The sequence below is a fragment of the Colobus angolensis genome, unplaced genomic scaffold, assembly GCF_000951035.1.
Source record: "Colobus angolensis palliatus isolate OR3802 unplaced genomic scaffold, Cang.pa_1.0 Scaffold4, whole genome shotgun sequence".
Lineage (NCBI taxonomy): Eukaryota > Metazoa > Chordata > Mammalia > Primates > Cercopithecidae > Colobus > Colobus angolensis.
The window spans coordinates 2,819,361-2,824,882 of record NW_012117376.1 but is presented as its reverse complement, the minus strand read 5'-3'; the positions used below and the strand labels follow the sequence as shown (position 1 = coordinate 2,824,882).

The 5,522-nt window shown below is 47.0% G+C and overlaps 1 long non-coding RNA gene across 1 annotated transcript in view; it reads right to left on the bottom strand.

Annotated features, from left to right (window-relative positions):
- Positions 1 to 249: 249 nt before the first annotated feature.
- LOC105521204 overlaps positions 250 to 5,522 on the bottom strand; it is a 19,485-nt gene continuing 14,212 nt past the window's right edge. Inside the window, exons 2-3 of the long non-coding RNA XR_001003239.1 lie at positions 1,716 to 1,808; positions 250 to 1,261 (exon numbers count right to left, since the gene is read on the bottom strand). This is a non-coding gene — a long non-coding RNA (uncharacterized LOC105521204). The remainder of the gene's footprint in view (positions 1,262 to 1,715; positions 1,809 to 5,522) is intronic.

Sequence of the window (5,522 nt, the reverse complement as noted above, 5' to 3'; positions counted from 1 at the left end):
AGCCTCCCAAAGTGTTGGGATTACAGGTGTGAGCCACAGCGCCCGGCCCCTACCTTCATTTTTTCATCTGCAAACGCTAACCTCTGGGGTCCCTCTGATCTTCCCACACCCAGGTGAGAGCCCCCACACATGCACTCCATCCTCACCACAGCCCTACTCCCTGAATAGAAAGCCCGCATAGGGCTCATTCCAGGGGACCCTTCCGTTTGGGGCTTACGATGGCCCGGCCTAGCAGAGAAAAATAACTGCTTGGACTCCATATGACTTTATTTTCTGGGGTGGAGGAGAAAGCTAACCACCTCAGCTGCCTCATCAGGCAAAAGGTAGAGACTTCCTTTGATTTAGGGCACCCTTCTCCCTGTAGTCACCAGCAGGGGGCGCCATAGGCCAGCCTGTGGAACCCGCTATATGAGAACGGGGTTGCAACCCAGGAGTGAGTGAAGGTCTGGCCAGCACTGAGGGCTCTGGGGTATAGGGATGTTAGGAGATCCATCAAAGCAGCCAGACCACCTGGTGGGAGGCGGCACACACCCTGTCAGCCTGGACGGGTTAGGGAGTGGCATCACATTCTGCCGAGTCATTGCCTGCGAAGAGTAGTGTCACCTCTGATGTCAGGGCTCCAAGGGGCTTCGTTCCAGCTCCAGGCTCCAGGAAGAGGCGTCGCGGGTCCAGAGGTTACACAACTTCCTCCAAGATCACCGTGGAAATGACTGGCAGAGCAGGGATTCAAACCCAGGGCCCTGCGGGTGCCTCCGCCCAGCTGCCTGCAGGGTCTGCAGGTGGCCATGTCCCACGTGTCACCTTTACAGACCCACGGCTGAGAGCCAGGCCTGCCTTCACCTGGCTTCCTTCTTTCTCATCTCTAAAAATGCCTTTCATTCTAAGATCTTGGCAGCTTTATAATAAAAAGGAGACTTCTGAAACCACAAATGTTTTTAAATGAATTCAAGCCGCAAGTTTCTGCAGTGGGGGTGAGGAGTAGAGGATGAAGATAAGTATTTGAGTATGAAAGTTACATGCATGACGCGAGAGCCCTCCACTGACCTCCAAAACTCGCGCTGCCGGGGATACGAGGGCCCCTGGCAAATCTCCTGAAGTGTCTCCTTTTGAAAGCTCACTGGTCCTTGTACTCTGAGTGCTTTCAGTTGGGTCCATTATGAGAAATCTCCTTTTGAGCATGGATGTATTCAAATCCAGATGTTGTCCCCGCAGAACAAAAAGCTCCCTCCAAATTCTCTTTATGAAGAAGTAGGTTCTCATCCTTTGAAGGAATAACATCTCTTGATAAGTGGAATTTTCTTCCCCCAGCCAAGAACCTGCTGCTACAAATTTGCTAAAAATTGGTTTAATAGCCGGTCTCCATTCTATTTCAGAGGCCAGGGCGGCGGCGACAAGGTGAAATGTCAGCGGAAGATGTATTCAATAGATTGAGTGTGGCCTTCACTAAGAAGGCTAGATTTTTTAAATATTTGTTGTTTATTTAAATAATTTGTTTTTAAATTCAAGACATACATTCAAATCACAAAAGTGAAAAATAGATTGAAAGATGAAAAACAGATTGTCCAAAAAACCTGCTCAATCATATACTTCATTTTGATTCAAATAACAACTTTTCAGGAAGGAAGGATACAGTAAACCTACGCATTGATTGTAAATTAGTTCCAATTTCTATAATATTAATTTTCTTAAAGTATGCTGGGTGTGGTGACTCACACCTGTAATCCCAGCACTTTGGGAGGCCGAGGCAGGTGGATTGCTTGAGCCCAACAGCTTGAGACCAGCCTGGGCAACATGGAGAAACCTCGTCTCTACAAAAAATACAAAAATTAGCCAGGTATGTATTGGCAGGCGCCTGTAGTCCCAGCTACTCAGGAGGCTGAGGTGGGAGAATGGCTTAAACTGTGAGCCAAGATCCTGCACTACACTTTAGCCTGGGTGACAGGGTGAGACCCTGTCTCAAAAATAAAATAAAATAAACCTTAAAATAGGGAATATATGGATTCCATATTTGTTGACTATATGTGTATATATATAGCCAACAGAAATTTTTATCAGTAGGGTCTAGTTTTTTTGTTGTTGATAAAACCACCTGAGAGCTGGAAACAGGAATCCTTTCCTCACTCTGCTTGCATACAATTGGTGATGGGGAGCTCACTACCTCTGAAGGCACTCTGATTCACTGTGGGACAGTTCTGACAGCCACAGAGCTGGTTCTCATTCCACTGTTATCTCCATGGCTGCCACTTCTGCCTTTGGAGCCAGGCAGGGTTATACCACTGTTCCTGCCTCTGCCCCTTTGAGTCTTCTCTTCTGCAAGATCAGTATCCCTAGTTCCTCACTATCCTTTACCCTCCACAAACTGGACTCTGGTCTCTTCCTGTCTCCTCAAATGTATGACAACCAGAGTTGAGCACAACCCTCCAGCTATCATCTCCCTCATCGTCAACCTATACCTCTATAGACTCAGCCTGAGATCACAATCATTTGGGGCAACTATCTCAATGTACAATGAACCTTCAGCCAAAATCTCTTTCATGCAAAACCTTTTAATTTTACATCCATCCCTAGAGGGGTTAGTCCATCATCTCATCTGCTTTAGGGGCTTTTGGGCCCTTGTTTGGTCATTTAAAATACCAGCCACTGCATCTAGTTTTGGGTCACCTGCAAATTGAATAAGCATATCTTTGGCACCTTTAACCCAGCTGTTGACAGGCATGAGTGGTGATCTTGCCCCAGCCAGCCAGTGTCTCTGGGACCCTGGTTTCTCCATCCAATAATGAATAAGGGTGAGATGATGACCTGTATCAAGACAGCCCATGGACTACAGGTCAGACACTATCCTAAGCCTTTTACAAACACCAAGACATTGAATTCTTCACACCGATTTGATGAGGGAGGTATTGTTAGCATCTTCCCCATTCTGCAGATGAGGAAAACAGGTTTTGCAGGATTTGATCTCAATTCTGCCTGCACCCAATCCGATGCTTTAGCCACCATGGTTTATTCTCAGGGGAGGATCTTTGATGTGACCTAGAGTTAGAGCCAGTAGACCCACCAACAGAGCTGTCCTCACAAGCAGGAGTGCTACGTGGCACTCCTTGGGCACCCCTCAAAGATCCCCAAGTCCCATGCACAGCTCAGAAGCAGTGGAGGGCTGAAGATTTGAGGCCACCTTCAGAAAGGGACATTAGATGCCTCAGCCATGACCAGGGTGAACAGACAACCAAGGGACCACAAATCCTTCCCCTCACTCCTAGGCCTTGACTCTGCTTCAGAGAAAGGTGGACTTAAAACTTCAAGAGTGACATGAGGGAGCCTGTTTGCCAGCTCAGTGAAAGTAGGGGTTTGGTGTCAAAACTTCAGGTAAGTTATGGCATGTAAAGGAAGTGACGTTCCTAATTTAAAGGAAGCATGGGGTTGGGCACAGTGGCTCATGCCTGCAATCCCAGGACTTTGGGATGCCAAGGCAGGCGGATCACTTGAGCTCAGGAGTTTGAGACCAGCCTGGCCAACACGGTGAAACCCTGTCTCTACTAAAAATACAAAACTCAGCTGAGTGTGGTGGCGGGTGCCTGTAATCCCAGCTACTTGGGAGACTGTGGCAGGAGAATCACATAAACCCGGGAAGTGGAGATGGCAGTGAGCCAAGATTGTGCCACTATGCTCCAGCCTGGGTGACAAAGCAAGACTCTGTCAAAAAAAAAAGGAAGCATGGGGTTGGGGGAGTGATGTTCCCCGTACACCTGAGTTTGTAGTCTGGGAATGAACTCACCAACCACATTCCCACCAGATGCCAGATATTTAAGACACATCCCATACTCCCCAGGACCCTGTGAAGTAAATACCATGATCAGAGGTGGGTTTTCAGTGATGCTGAGGACATTTAAACCGTCAGAGCCTCTCCCTTGCAGGGGCCCTTCCCAGATCCTGCAGGGGAAGTGTTTCCCTTTTAGAATTTGTAAGAGAGCCCTCCAAATTGCAGAAGCTTCAGGCCCTACAAAAGCTTCCCCTGTTATTACCCACATTTTATAACCGAAGGGAAATGTGACACAGGTAAAGCAAGTTACTCAAGGCGGCAGCGCCGGGAGGTAGCATGGTTAGGACTCAAGCTCTCAACCCCTTAGATCTGGGGTGTCCAATCTTTTGGCTTCTCTGGGCCACAATGGGAGAACTGGATTGTCTTGGGCCACACATAAAATACACTAACACTAATGATAGCTGAAGAGCTAAACACACTAAACACACACAAATACACACACACGCACGCACAAATCTCATAATGCTTTAAGAAAATTTACAAATTTGTGTTGCGCTGCATTCAAAGCTGTCCTGGGCCACATGTGGCCCATGCGCCGTGGGTTGGACAAGCTTGCCTTAGATGAAACCCAAAGTTTTCAGAGTTTTCCCACGGAATTCAGGTCTTTCTTTTTTTTTTTTAAGACAGTCTCACTCTGTCACCCAGGCTGGGGTGCAGTGGTCAGATCTCAGCTCACCACAACCTCTGCCTTCCAGGCGCAAGCAGTTCTTAGGCCACAACCTCCCAAGTAGCTGGGACAGGCAGGCATTCACCACTGCACCCATCTAATTTTTGTATTTTTAGTAGAGATGGGGTTTCACCATGTTGGCCAGGCTGGTCTCAAACTCCTGGCCTCAAGTAATCTGCCTGCCTCGGCCTCCCAAGTTGCTGGGAATACAGGTGTGAGCCACCACACATCGCCTAAACTACTTTTATTATAATAACAAATGTATAGTCTATACTCGTAGTAGATCACTTGTCAAAGACAAAACTTCTAAAACCACACTGATGCTTCAATACAAGTTATTAGGAAATTTGTAATGAAAATATTTCTGCAACTTCCCCGTATCTATACACTATTTATATCTAACTACAGTTCTCACATATTGGTTGATAAATGCCATTGGGACCACCAAGTATCCACCAGGATAACTAAATTGGATTCCTACCTTTTACCTTATGCCAAAATAAATTTCAATGGGTCAAAAAATTATACATAAAAATGAAACCATAAGTGTGTTTAACAAAATAGGAGAATTTGTATCATAACCATAGAGAAGACCTTCTGTTCTGTCTGTCTGTCTGTCTGTTTGTTTTGAGATGGAGTTTCGCGCTTGTTGCCCAGGCTAAAGTGCAATGGCATAATCTCGACTCACGGCAACCTCCGCCTCCCGGGTTCAAGTGATTCTCCTGCCTCAGCCTCCTGAGTAGCTGGGATTACAGGCATGCGCCACCACACCTGGCTAATTTTGTATTTTCAGTAGAGATGGGGTTTCTCCATGTTGGTCAGGCTGGTCTTGAATTTCTGACCTCAGGTGATCCCCCCGCCTCGGCCTCCCAAAGTGTTGGGATTACAGGTGTGAGCCACCGCACCCGGCAAGACAAGACCTTCTTAAATATCACAGAAAACCCCAAAACCATAAAAGCAAATGATGTTTGTATACAAAATAATTGGGCCACGCGCGGTGGCTCAAGCCTGTAATCCCAGCACTTTGGGAGGCCGAGA